The sequence below is a fragment of the Phyllobates terribilis genome, unplaced genomic scaffold, assembly GCF_046119375.1.
Source record: "Phyllobates terribilis strain yellow unplaced genomic scaffold, ASM4611937v1 Scaffold_12__6_contigs__length_324123572, whole genome shotgun sequence".
Taxonomy (NCBI): Eukaryota; Metazoa; Chordata; class Amphibia; order Anura; family Dendrobatidae; genus Phyllobates; species Phyllobates terribilis.
Genome location: NW_027362772.1, coordinates 8,459,791 through 8,475,121, shown reverse-complemented (window position 1 = coordinate 8,475,121; position 15,331 = coordinate 8,459,791). Strand labels below are relative to the sequence as shown.

The 15,331-nt window shown below is 41.9% G+C and overlaps 1 protein-coding gene across 1 annotated transcript in view; it reads right to left on the bottom strand.

Moving 5' to 3' along the window:
- The window catches only part of LOC141171879 (uncharacterized), a 307,194-nt gene that overhangs the window by 202,512 nt on the left and 89,351 nt on the right, over nt 1–15,331 (bottom strand). The window lies entirely within an intron of this gene.

The window sequence follows — 15,331 nt, the reverse complement described above, 5'->3', positions numbered from 1 at the left end:
ACTGACAATCTGATATGTGTAGAGACAGTAACAGAATCTTTTGAAACACAGTATGCTTAGAGTATTATCTATAGTCTGCAATCCTAAGTTTTAACTGCCTCTCATATCTGATTTTCTATATTTTGCATTGCCTATATTAGCTTGATCAGAATGTATCAGCGTCAGAATTTACTCAGGAGATCATCTGAATTTTGATCTCACTTGGTAAAAGGAGAATTTCTCCTTTCAATAATTGTTTTTATTTTAAAAAGATCAAACATGTGTAATATTTGTCCACTACTTGGACAATCCCTTTAAACATCAAAAATCCCACACGGGGAGAAGCCATTAGCATACCAAGAGTATGAAAAGTGAATTACTGGAAAATGTGATCATCAAAAATAACTCAGACTGGGATAAACCATATACTGTATGTCATTGACAAATTGTACAGAAACATATAACAGACATTTGTATAATTAAATGAGAAAGGGAAATTGCTTTAGAACTTGCAGTATTTTTTGGACTATAAGGCTATGTGTACACGTAGCGTTTTTGATGCGTTTTCGCTGCGGTTTTCCCACGCAGAAACACTGCGAAAACGCATCAAAAATACTCTGCCAGCTATTGCAATGGTAATCCTGAGGTGCTGTGCACATAATGCGCAAGTTTCCGCTCAGAATTACTATTGCGGAAAAAGCCACAGCATGACCATTGTGCCAGCGTTTCTGCCACGAATTTGTGCCCATTGACTTTCATTGAACCGCAGCAAATCCGCAGGTATAATATTTACACCTGCGGATTTGCGGCGTTTCAATTAAAGTCAATAGTCGCAAATTCACAGCGATGGCGACGCTGCTGAGGGGAGCAGTAGTTCTCTTCAGCAGAGCCGGCGTGACATGGTTAAAATAAAGGAAAAGTAAAAAAAAAAACTATACCCACCTGTTCGGCGCCCCCCGGTGTCCTCCTGGTCCTCGGTCCCCGGCAATGCTCTCCTCCCGGCGGTGCTCTGCGGGGAGTGCGCTTGCTCCCAGCAGTGTACTGCGCTGCCAGGAACTGCAGTCACATGAGCGATCAGCTGATCGCTCACATGACCTCCCCGTGGGAACATTCTGAAGAATGTTCCCACCAGTGCTGGTGGTGAGAGCTCACCGGGGCTGATTAGCTGATGAACCCGTGACCTCACTCCAGCAGCAATGTATACTGACAGAAGTGATTTTACACTTCCTGTCAGTGTACATTGTTGTCTTCCACAGCAGTGACATCAATGATTGCTGATGTCACTGCTGTAGAAGTGACCCAGATCGCCGTGGGACAATTGTTGGCGGTAATCGTGGACTGCATCATGACGGCGGACAGGTAAGGGATATAACTGTTAGTTATTTTAATTTTTTTTCAGAAGATCAAAGGCTTCGGGGACTGGGCGTACAATAATTTTTTTTTTTTTTAAACCGTGTTTTTTATTACATTAAAACACTTTATTCTGGCCTTGTCTTTATTGCAAAGGCGGTGATAACTTTACTACGCGGTTAGTAATGGGAGTGTCTTGTAGATGCCCTCCATTACTAACCTGGGCTTCACGTCAGCCGCCAATACAAGGCTGACGTGAACCTCAACCCCATTGCTCCACTCTCCATGACTACAGGGCAGTGGGAAGAGCGAAGGCTAAGTGCCAGATTTGGCGCATCTTATGGATGCACCATTTCTGGGACTGCTGAGGGGTGATATTAATAGCTGCAAAGGGGGCTAGTATTCATGGCCCCTTCCCTGGTTATTAATATCAGCCCGCATCTGTCTGTTTAGTATTTTCTGGTTAGAGTTTATAGGGGTACCCACATCAATTTTTTTCTGGGGTCCCCCTATATTCTAGCCAGTAAAGGCTAAGCAAACAGCTGTGGGCTGATATTAATAGCCAGAGAACATTGTTGGATAATGGCCCCTTCCCCGGCTACTAATATCAGCCCCCAGCGGTTGGCTTTTCCTCTGCTGGTTATGAAAATGACGCTGGAGCCCACGCCATTTTTGAAAAAAAATTTAGGCTTTGTGCCATGATCTGGACGTAGCAGCATTTTGGATGCAGCATATGTTTTGTTGCGTCCAAAACGTTGCATTCTGTTGAACACAGGTGAATCCACATGTGTTCACTGAACCATGTAGATTTATCACATTCAATGGATTCTAGGGGTCAAATTTATGTTATGGAGACTAGCGATTCCGCAAGAGAATTTGACATGCTGTGGTCCTGAAAGACGCGCCACATGTCATTGTCCACAGGTGTTTCACAGCCTCTGATGTACGCATAGTGGACATGGGATTTCTAGAGATCCCATCCACTATGCTGTAACATCTGGACGCTGCAGGTTTGACGCTGTATAAACAGGCAGCGTCAAACCGCCAGCGGCTCCTGATTATGGGCACGTACCCAAACTCACCTGAACCATGTCAATTTCTGTAGCGGACACGCTAGTCTCTGCTGCAAATTTTGACTGACTTGAAGTATCATTATATGCGGTGGATTCACATGTACCAACAACAAAAGTATGAGATTAGAACACTGCGTTTTGGATGCAGCAAAAATACGCTGCATCCAAAGCGCTGCTTCTTGCTGTTTGTGGGGACGGAGCGGCTGATGAAACAGCTGTGAGATGTTAATTATAGCCAGGGATCATGTTCGCAAATGGCACCTTCCCGGGCTCACAGCTGCCGCATAAATTGTATGAATATGGGATTAGCTGACACCTAGCTCTTTTGTTTGGTGATGACAAGGTGTCATGACCAAACCTAATTAAAGTAAAGTAAAGAGTTAAATAAACACACAGACACAGAGTAAACACTTTAATTGAAATACAACAGACACATTCTTTAATCATTTAAATTAACCAATATACTCACTCCAGTTCTGACGGTAATCCAAGGAATTAAGCAATGTCCCACCAAATAACTTTATTTAGCTCCAAAAGGCATTCATTGATGTACAAAAACGAGTCAAAAAACGCTTCAAAAACTGCATTAAAAAAACGCGGCAAAACCACACAGTTTTTCCACAGCGTTTTTCCTGCCAAGGAGATGCAGAAACTCTCAGTAAATTTCTGCTTCAAATCCTGAACATGCGCACATAGCCTAAGAAACACTTTTAGAAAGAAAAAATCTTGCTAATAAGTAAGTGCCTCTTATAGACTGGAGACAACTTCCTGTGACAGAGGCAAACGCTGAAACAGTGTCCTTCCTGATCACTGAGAGAAGTGCGCTCTCTCCTTCAGCCCCATGCTTATGTAACTGATTGGTGCAAAGCAGAAGAGGAAGGTACCAGGACCTTCACAGAGGCTGCAAGTTTTGAGTGAGTAGCTGAAGGACCTTCCACCTGACCAACTACCCCAGCTAGCAGCCCTTCTCTTTTGGTGGGCACCTACAAAGAGGAGGTAATGACTAGCTTAGGAAGCTGACAGAGCACAGCGAGCTATGTGGCCAGGTGACCGAATTGTCCCAACCTGGGTTATCCAAATTAATTTGAGGGCTCAGTGTTGGGCAGTGGAGCAATTCTGTAATCCACCAGCTGGAAACATGTCCCTAGGCTGAAGTCCTGTGGAATGACATCAGTGACAGGAGCAGACCCCTTTTTATAACCCTCAGCTTCCATTTCTTGGCATTGTCCCACAGGAATGGGGGGGGGAATGGTCATGGCTGTTTCTTCATTGTTCGATTGTTCATTAGACTGTATTATTATCCTCCAAATGATGCAGACTAGTACACCGCCAGGGGCTAATGTAATAAGCAGATATTCCAGAAATTAGCATACAAATGGGGGCACCGAACAGTCTCACATGAAACTATGTCTCATGTCCCTTGACTTACTGAACAAAGGAATAGTATATCTGACATAATTAAGTATAGTTCACACACCCCCACCACAAGTAGCCAAATTTTCCTTTGTTGTCTCAAACATCCCTCCACTTTACACCATCAAAGAAAATTTAATTATTATAAAAAAAGTTTTTCCTTTTTTTGTGCTGTCTAAATTTTGGATGAGTCTTATGATTAGGTATGTTTCATAGTTCAAAAAATACAGTATATCAGAATAAAAATATATGCAGCTATTAATATCTTTAATCCAAAAAGCAATAATTATGAACAGTTAATATTTCACATTATTATACTGCAGGTGAAATAAGTATTGAACAAGTCACCTATTTTCTAAGTAGATATATACAGGGTGGTCCAAAAGTAGGTGGACAGAAAATAATAACATTTATTTTGATTTATATATAAAATTATATTTACTAACACAAGCATAACATTGACAATTAAATTTTATTCTGAACAATAATACAAAAGCCCTTAAATTTTATCAGCGCAGGTGCTCAAACTGTTTCCATTACAATTTGCACAGCTTTGAAGTCTGCCTCTTACGCTTCGGCAAACTTTTTTGCACAAATCTCTTTGGGTATTAATTTCTTGAAATGCATCTCTTATATAATTTTTCAAATCACTGACACTTTTTGGTTTTCGACTATAAACTTTATTCCTTGAGTACTCCCCAAAAGAAAAAATCTATTGGGGTCAAGTCTGGTGAACGTGCCGGCCAATCAAGTGGGCCTCTTCAGCCAATCCATTTATTAGGAAATGTTTCATCAAGATACTCGCGGACTACTCTTGAATAATGTGGAGGGGCCCCATCTTGTTGGAAATAAAGGTCATTTGAATTAGGCTCTTGCTGTATCTGGGGAACAACTTGATTCATTAGAATTTCGAGATACTTATCTCCTGTGACTGTTCCATCAAAAAATATTGGTCCTAAAACACGAAAACTTTAAATACTACCCGAAACATTGACACCAGGCTCATTTAGTTGTTGCTCTAATGTTAAGTGCATGTTCTCATTATACCAGTAAATACAATTATGTCTGTTAATATGGCTGGATAATTTGAAAGAAGCTTCATCACTCCACATAATGTTATCTAAAATTACTGGATTTTGTTTGATAAATCTCCCCCTTCATAACCTTATTACACTTCCTGTCCACCTACTTTTGGACCACCCTGTATATCTAAAGATGCTATTGACAAGAAATTCCCACCAGTGTGCCACACAAGAAACATCTTAATGGGTAAAACCAGTGAGCTGTCTCAGGACCTTTGCAGCCTTATTTTTGCAAAACATACTGATGGCATTGGTTACACAAGAAATTCTAAATTACTGAAGGTTCCAGTGGGTACTGTTGAAGCAATAATCTGGTTGTTGAAAGAACATAATTTCACCATAAACTCCGGCCGGAGTGAAAAGAATTATCAAAAAACTTGCCTAAGAGCCAAGTATTACCTGAGAGCTACAGAAAAACCTGGAATCAGCAGGTAATATTGTTTCAAAGAAAACTAAGTAATGCACTCAACCTACATGGCTACATGGCCTGTATGCATACTCTCCACGCAAGACTCCATTGCTGAACAGAAACCATGTTCAAGCTCTTTTAAAGTTTGCTCAACAACATTTAGACAACAATATGAAATACTGCGAGAATGTACTCTTGTCAGATAAGACCAAAATTGAACTCTTTGGATGACATAATACAAACCATGTTTGGAGATTAAAGGGCACTACCTGTCACCCCAAAAACGCCATACTAACAGTTAAGTTTGGAGTTGGGAGCACCATGATGTGGGGCTGTTTTTCCACATACGGCACTAGTAAACTTCATATTATTGAAGGAAGGATGAATGGACAAATATACCAAGACATTCTTAATAAAAAACTCATGCCATCTACCAGGATGAAGAAGGTGAAACGAGGGTTTACATTTTCAGCAAGACAATGATTCCAAACACACAGCCAAGGAAACTTAATTGGTTTCACGTAAGAAATATAGCTGCTAGAATGACCCAGCCAATCACCTGACCTGAATCCAATAGAGCATTTATGGAGCGAACTAAAACTCACAGTTCATAGAAAGAGCCCATGGGTCCGTCAGTATTTGAATAGTGTTTGTGTGGAAGAATGGGCCAAAATTACACCTGAGCAATGCCTGTGACTAGTTTCTCCATACAGGAGGCATCTTGAAGCTGTAATCACCAACAAAGGTTTTTGTAAAAAGTATTAAATAAATTTCAGTCAGTTAGTTCAATACTTTTTCCATGTGTCATTTCTCATTATTACACATAACTTAATTTATGGCCATCTATAGTTTGACTTCTTTGCCTGTGTGCATTGGATGTGTTGTTACTGACATCTGCTGAGAATTTCATGTCAATAGCACCTTTAGATAGTTACGTCCAGAAAATATTTGAACAGTGACACAAGTTTTGTCATTTTAGCTGTTTACCTAAACATATTCAATATACTGTACATATGTACAAGAGAGGAGGACTCCATCAATGAGACATCATTCCAGGTAAGTATATAAAACTTGACTTTTATTTCACCATTAAAATCATCCAGGTGCAGTAACTGGCTGGTCAGCGAGATAAAATAGGTATCAGGATGGACCTATGCGTTTTGGCGGTAAGCTTTATTCATGGTCTGAACATTATACTCCTAGTTCCCTATATACAGTGGGGGAAATAAGTATTTGTTCCCTTGCTGTTTTTGTAAGTTTGCCCACTGATAAGGACATGAACAGTCTATAATTTTAAGGGTAGGTTAATTTTAACATTGAGAGATAGAATATCCCCCCAAAAAATCAAGAAAATCACATTGTATAAATTAGATAAATTTATTTGCATTTTTCAGTGAGAAATGAATATTTGATTCCTCTGGCAAACAACACTTAATACTTGGTGGCAAAACCCTTGTTGGTAAGCACAGCAGTCAGACGTTAATTGTACTTGATAATGAGGGTTGCGCACATGTCAGGAAGAATTTTGGTTCACTCCTCTTTGCGGATCAACTCTAAATCAGTAAGGTCTGGAGACTGGCTAAGCCACTCCATGACCTTACTGTGCTTCTTTTTGAGCCACTCCTTTGTTGCCTTGGCTGGTATGTTTCGGGCCATTGTCATGCTGGAAGAGCCAACCATGACCCATTTTTAATGTCCTCGTGGAGGGAAGGAGGTTGTCACTCAGGATTTTAGGGTACATGGCTCCATCCATTCTCCCATTGATGCAGTGAAGTAGTCCTGTGCCCTTAGCAGAGAAACATTCCCAAAACATAATGTATCCACCTCCATGCTTGACAGTGGGTACGGTGTTCTTTGGGTCATAGGCAGAATTTCTCTTCCTCCAAACACGGCGAGTTGAGTTAATGCCAAAGAGCTCAATTTTTGTCTCATCTGACCACAACACCTTCTTCCAATAACTCACAGAATTATCCAGGTGTTCATTGGCAAACTTCAGACGGGCCTGCACATATGCCTTCTTGAGCAGGGGGAACTTGTGGGTACTGCAGGATTTTAAACCTTTAAGGCAGGTTTTCTTGGTGACTGTGGTCCCAGCTGCCTTGAGATCATTAACAAGATCCCCCCGTGTGGTTTTAAGCTGATCTCTCACCTTCCTCATGATCAAGGATACCCCACGAGGTGAGATTTTGCATGGTGCCCCACATCGATGTCGATTTGACAGTCATTTTGTATTTCTTCCACTTTCTTACTAAGTGGAAGAAACAAACAGTTGTCTCCTTCTCACCCAGCGTCTTACTTATGGTTTTGTAGCCCATTCCAGCTTTGTGCAGGTCTATGATCTTGCCCCTGACATCCTTAGAAAGCTCTTTGGTCTTGCCCATGTAGTAGAGGTTAGAGTCTGACTGATTAATTGAGTCTGTGGACAGGAGTCTTTTATACAGGTGACTATGTAAGACAGCTGTCTTTAATGCAGGTAATGAGTTGATTGGTAGCGTCTAACTGGTCTGTAAGAGCCAGAACTCATAATGGTTTGTAGGGGATCAAATACTTATTTCTCACTGCAAAATGCAAATACATTTATCTAATTTATACAATGCGATTTTCTTGATTTTTTTTGGGGGGATATTCTATCTCTTAAAATTTCCTTAAAATTATAGACTATTCATGTCTTTGTCAGTGGGCAAACTTACAAAAACAGCAAGGGATCAAATACTTATTTCCCCTACTGTATATGATATTTGGGTGTGACCCATGTCAGTGGCTAATTGAAGCTGGTACCTAAAATTAAAAACACAAAAATATATACCCAAAAATAGAATAAATAGATGACTAAGGTGACAATCACCACAATCCTCTATTCATCGACAAGGGTTATTTTTTACAGAGACAAGGAGAGAACATGGGGGCCAAATTTTCACCTTCCCTGGCTAATATAGTCATGTCCAAGTGGCAGGAATAATTTTTTTATGCAGACTGTAATATTTTTCAATCAAGCATCATGTGGTACCCCTGTTTTTTAGGCAATCCCTGCATGTGTCACAGCTGTCTAACAGCAGCGACACATGCAGCTGCGGCGGATAAAACTGAGATGCCGAAACTACTCGGCGAGTACTCGTGAGTGCTCATTTAAATGGTTAAACGAGCACACTCGCTCAATACTAATGGTATTAACTCTGGAACGCTTCATTGCATACCAGTGGTTCTGAGACTATTTTATCGTGACACATTGTACTTTATGTTAATGGTAAATTTAGGTCCTTATTTTTGTGTTTATTTGTGATATATATCGGAATTTTGACAAAAATTGTGACAATTTTCAAACTTTCAATTTCTATATCATTAAACCAGTTAGTCCTGCTGTATAAAATAATTACTAAATACTATTCCCCTTATGTCTACTTTACATCTGCATAATTTTTCAAACGTCATTTTATTTTGTTAGAATGTTAGAAAGGTTAAAAGTTTAGCAGCAGTTTCTTATTTTTTCAAGAAATTTCCAAAACCTGTTTCTTTAAGGACCTATTCAGATTTCAAAGGACTTTGATGGACCTCTATATTGGAAATTGCGCAAAGTGATACCATTTTAAAAAATCCACCCCTCAAACACTTTAAAACTGCTCTCAGGATTTTTTTTAACCCTTAAGGTGCTATACGGGAATTAATGCAAAGTGGAATAAAAAAATATAAATTTAAATCTTTCCTCTTTTTCAGATTTGTCCACTGCACAATGTGCATAGGGTTTCTAAAAATTACCTTTCTGGGCTGAGTCATGGTTGAAGCAGGAAGCCATCATCACAAGGGCCAATATAGCCCCAATTTTTTTTTACTTTACAGGGGATAAAATGACATAATAGACCCCAAAATCTGTTACCCAGTTTCTTCTGAACGCATTGATACCCATATGTGGTGAGAAACCTCTGTTTGGACAAATGGCCAGATTCGGAAGGGAAGGAGCACTATTTGAATTTTGAAACACAAATTTGGCTGAAATAAATTGAAGGCACCATGTCGACTTGGGCCCCTAAAGCGCCGAATAACGAGTACAATGTAAATCAATGGGAAATACGAGTAATTTTCTGCTGGACCCTACAAAGTGGTCTTGGGGCCTGAGGAAAAGGCTGAAATGGATGGGAAAGTGATGAAACAGAATGGGAAGAACCTGGAGAATGTGCCTGCATGCATTTCTGACTCACATATGGTTTCTGGGAATAAGTTTGTCGCAGTGTAAGGCTATGTGCCCATGATGCAGAAATGCTCAGGATTTTTTCCTGAGCGTTTCTGCATCTCCCTGGCAGAAAAAACACATACAGATTGTACATGCGTTTTTCCTGCCAAAGACATGCAGATGTGAAGCATTCTTCACATGCATATCCACAAGCGCTTTCCAAGCGATTTTAGCATCATTTGGAAAGTGCTTGTCAACTTGTTCACACTATATAAATCCATGCAACTGGCATGGATTTATATAGTGCGACCTTAGAATGTTTAAAAATAAATCTATACTTACCTTCCGATGGCCCCCGCAGTCTTGCTTCGCTCCATCCTGGCTGCCGGCAGATCGCGGTACACTGAAGGACCTGCCGTCACATGGCTATGACATCAGCGCAGGTCCTTCAGTCCACCGCGAGCTGTCGGCAAGTGAGGACAAGCGCAGCGGGGGCCGTCAGAAGGTAAGTATAATATTTATTTTTTTCTTCTTTTTTACATGTTCTATGGTACCCGGGTCCGGAGGAGAGTCTCCTGTCCTCCACACCCGGGTACCATCCGCACATTGAAATGCTTGGATTCTGCATATACAGATGCTGTGATGCGGAATCCAAGCGTTCCAATGCAAGTCAATGGCGGCGAAAACGCAGCGCTTCCGCAAAATAATTGGTAGTACTGCGGTTTTTTTCCCCATGATAACGCGCAGCGGAAATTTGAGCAGCATGTGCCCAGCACATGCGGGTTATCATTGGGGAACATGGCAGGCCTTCTACTTTTGAAGCGTTTCTGCAGCGTTTTTGCTGCTGCGGAAACACTTCAAAAACGTATCATGGGCACATAGCCTTACGCCACTTTTACAGACACACAAGAACAACTACCAAGCCTAACCTAAATTGCATGTAACAGGCCCAAAATGCAATATCAAATACAGTTAGGTCCATATATATTTGGACAGAGACAACATTTTTCTTATTTTGGTTCTAGACATTACCACAGTGAATTTTAAACAAAACAATTCAGATGCAGTTGAAGTTCAGACTTTCAGCTTTCATTTGAGGGTATCCACATTAAAATTGGATGAAGGGTTTAGGAGTTTCAGCTCCTTAACATGTGCCACTCTGTATTTAAAAGGACCAAAAGTAATTGGACAGATTAAATAATTGTAAATAAAATGTTCATTTCTAGTACTTGGTTGAAAACCCTTTGTTGGCAATGACTGCCTGAAGTCTTGAACTCATGGACATCACCAGACACTGTGTTTCCTCCTTTTTGATGCTCTGCCAGGCCTTCACTGTGGTGGTTTTCAGTTGCTGTTTGTTTGTGGGCCTTTCTGTCTGAAGTTTAGTCTTTAACAAGGGAAATGCATGCTCAATTGGGTTGAGATCAGGTGGCTGACTTGGCATTCAAGAATATTCCACTTCTTTGCTTTAATAAACTCCTGGGTTGCTTTGGCTTTATGTTTTGGGTCATTGTCCATCTGTAGTATGAAATGACGACCAATCAGTTTGGCTGCATTTGGCTGGATCTGAGCACACAGTATGGCTCTGAATACATCAGAGTTCATTCGGCTGCTTCTGTCCTGTGTCACATCATCAATAAACACTAGTGACCCAGTGCCACTGGCAGCCATGCATGCCCGTGCCATCACACTGCCTCCGCCGTGTTTTACAGATGATGTGGTATGCTTTGGATCATGAGCTGTACCACACCTTCGCCATACTTTTCTCTTTCCATCATTCTGGTAGAGGTTGATCTTGGTTTCATCTGTCCAAAGAATGTTCTTCCAGAACTGTGCTGGCTTTTTTAGATGTTTTTTAGCAAAGTACAGTCTAGCCTTTTTATTCTTGATGCTTATGAGTGGCTTGCACTGTGCAGTGAACCCTCTGTAGTTATTTTCATGCAGTCTTCTCTTTATGGTAGATTTGGATGTTGATACGCCTACCTCCTGGAGAGTGTTGTTCACTTGGTTGGATGTTGTGAAGGGGTTTCTCTTCACCATGGAGATTATTCTACCATCATCCACCATTGTTGTCTTCCGTGGGCGCCCAGGTCTTTTTGCATTGATGAGTTCACCAGTGCTTTCTTTCTTTCTCAGGATGTACCAAACTGTAGATTTTGCCACTCCTAATATTGTAGCAATTTCTTGGATGGGTTTTTTCTGTTTTTGCAGCTTAAGCATGGCTTGTTTCACCGGAATGGAGAGCATGTTTACTTCACAGCAAAACCTTCCAAATGCAAGCACCACACCTCAAATCAGCTCCAGGCTTTTTATCTGCTTAATTGAGAAGGGATTGTCCACACCTGTCCATGAAATAGCCTTGGAGTCAATTGTCCAATTACTTTTGGTCCCTTTAAAAACAGGGTGGCACATGTTAAGGAGCTGAAACTCCTAAACCCTTCATCCAATTTTAATGTGGATACCCTCAAATGAAAGCTGAAAGTCTGAACTTCAACTGCATCTGAATTGTTTTGTTTAAAATTCATTGTGGTATTGTCTAGAACCAAAATTAGAAAAATGTTGTCTCTGTCCAAATATATATGGACCTAACTGTATATCACTTGGACAAGTCAAAGGACAAAGGATATATGGTGCCCCCCTCCAGGATGGGTTGGAAAAGCTTCTCCAAATGGCTCAGAGATTTTGATTGTCAATATTCCACTGATTATATAGGAAGAGAAGACTTCTTGATACTGTACTACTTGGTCCAGTGCAGAATGTACAGCATTGTATTTCCAAAAATTACTCCTGGGGCTGTGTCATAGGTGCAGGGAGATTCCATGACAAAGGCCTCCCTTGTCAAACATTATGTATGATGGAGTACAGTAGTAGTTTTGGCCCTTAATTCAAGTTTTCAGAGGGCCATCAGTCGGTCATCAACAGTCAGTGTAAATTTCTATTGAATATGTATCCCCTATCTCAGTCACAATGTGGCACAACCTGTGACAAGGGCCTCCAATGACAAATATTAGTTTGGTAGGACCACTGTACATTTCAGATTTGTCCACTGCACAATGTGTATAGGGTTTCTGAAAATTAGCCCTCTGGGCTGAGTCATGGTTGAAGCAGGAAGCCATCATCACAAGGGCCTCCAATCACAAATAGTAGTTAGGCTGGAGTAGGAATACTGTCCTGGTTTGTCCACTGCACAATGTGAATAGGGTTTCTAAAAGTTAGCCCTCTGGGCTGAGTCATGGTTGATGAAGGAAGGAAACGAGTTTTTATGGGAAGGGGGTGACGTTAACAGCATTTTTGGCGAATTTAGGTTGGCTTGCTCTCATATGTAGGGATTACAAACTGTGGAGATTTCCAGTCCTTGTTGAATTTAATCAGAGTAAGTCTGTCTGCATTTTCCATGGAGAGGCGTGTGCGCCTATCAGTGATGATTGCCCCAGCGGAACTGAAAATACGCTCAGACACCAGCAGCCGGGCAGGCCAGCACCTCCAAGGCATATAAGGAGAGGTCAGGCCAAGTGTTCAGCTTAGACACCCAATAATTAATGGGAACTGAAGAGTCAGAAAAGACGCATGTATGGTCACTTAACCCCTTAACGACCTTGGGATTTTCCATTTTTGCATTTTCATTTTTTGCTTCCCTTGTTCCCAGAGCCATAGCGTTTTTATTTTTTGGTCAATATGGCCATGTGAGGGCTTATTTTTTGCGGGACGAGTTGTACGGGAAAAAAATTCCAAGCGCCGTGAAATTGCAAAAAAAGTGCAATACCACAGATGTTTTTTTATCTTTTTTACCACGTTCACTGAATGCTAAAACTGACATGCCATTATTATTCTCCAGGTCATTATGAGTTCGTAGACACCAAACATGTACAGGTTCTTTTTTATTTAAGTCGTGAAAAAAAAATCCAAAGTTTGGTAAGAAAAAAAATGGTGCCATTTTCCGAGACCTGTAGCGTCTCCATTTTTTGGGATCTGGGGCCGGGTGAGGGCTTATTTTTTGCGCACCGAGCTGAAGTTTTTATTGATGCCATTGATCCGATGTTTTGATCGCCCGTTATTGCATTTTATTGAAATTTTGCGGCGACCAAAAAATGTAATTCTGGCATTTAGATTTTTTTTCTCGTTACGCTGTTTACCGATCGGATTAATTCTTTCTTGATATTGATATATCGGGCGATTCTGAACGTGGCGATACCAAATATGTGTATGTGGTTTTGTTTTATTATTATTTTATTTTGAATGGGGCGAAAGGGGGGTGATTTAAACTTTTATATTTTTTTTAAATATTTTTGAAAACATTTTTTTTCACTTTTGCTTGCTTCTATAGTCTCCATAGGAGACTAGATGCAGCACTCATTTGATTGGCTCTGCTGTATACAGAGGACGAGCAGATCCCCTGCATGCAGCAGAAATGGTCCTGTGCTATGAGCGTCGACCACTAGGTGGCGCTCATAGCGACCAGATCCTGACAACCACTGGTGTCTGCTGCAGATCCAGGGTTGTCATGACCACCCATCGGCGACCCGTGATCATGTGACGGGGTCGCCGATGGGCGGGGTAAGTTACGCGCTTCCCGGAAGTGCGAGTTAAATGCCACTGTCGGAGATTGACAGCGGCATTTAACATGTTAACAGCCGCGGGTGGATCGCGATTCCACCCGCGGCTGTTGCGGGCACATGTCAGCTGTAAGAATCAGCTGACATGTGCTCGGTTGAGTGCGGACACAGCGCCTGAGCCCTCACTGAACCGGGGTGATGGCCCATGGCGTACTAGTACACCATGGGTCGTAAAGGGGTTAATTAACCCTTGACCATGTTCTGCAACTTATCCCTCCTTGGCACTGTTACAGGCACAGATAGCCCTCGCTGCTGTGCTGGTTTATTGAAAATTGCCCAATTTGTGCACATTTTCCCCCCTAGTTCTGTCTTTAAAGGAGCCGCTCAATTGCTCCATATCACCAAAAATAGCTCTTTTCAGAGCTGAAGACTCAGAACTAAAGCCCCCATCTCACATAGCGAGATCGCTAGCGAGATCGCTGCTGAGTCACGGTTCTGGTGACGCAACAGTGACCTCACCAACGATGTCGCTATGTGTGACACTTTGCAGCGATCAGGCCCCTGCTGTGAGGTCGCTGATCGCTGCAGAATGTCCTGGACCTTTTTTTGGTCGTTGCCCTCCCGCTGGTCAGCACACATCGCTGTGTGTGACCAGCGGGAGCAGCGATCAGGCTGGTAACCATGATAAACAGCGGGTTATTAGGGGCACACGCGCACTTAGTAACCCGCTGTTTATCATGGTTACCAGCCTACTCCTGCTTCAGCAGGCTGGTAACCAGGAGCAGGACATCGTGGAAAGATTCTTTCTACGATGTCGCTGCTCCCCTGATCGCTGGTGAGCCTTCCTATTTGACAGCTCACCAGCGACCACATAGCAACGCAGCAACGATCCCTGACAGGTCATATCATTGTCAGGATCGCTGTAGCGTCGCTAAGTGTGACGGGGCCTTAAGACAGAGTACAGGGAAGAGCTTGTGTATTAGCTAGGGAGAGGATAAAGTGTTCTTCCAGTGTCCATCTTAAAACAGCTCTAGTCAGAGGCAAAGCAATATTTTTCCTGCACACAAAGAAGTAGCATTGTGTGCAGATTTTCTTCTTTTTTTTTAGCACTGGTCTATTTTCCCCGCTGTTTCAGGGGTCAGAGCCTGCCTTCTGTCCATATTAGTGTACGTAAAAAATCTTTGCTTGCCCTGCACAAAGCAGTAGTCCAAACATTTCCTGCTCCGCACCGTACGCCTCGTGCGCGCGCGGCTCGGCTCCGTGCGCCTCGTACGCGCGCGGCTCCGCTCCGTACGCCTCGTACACAC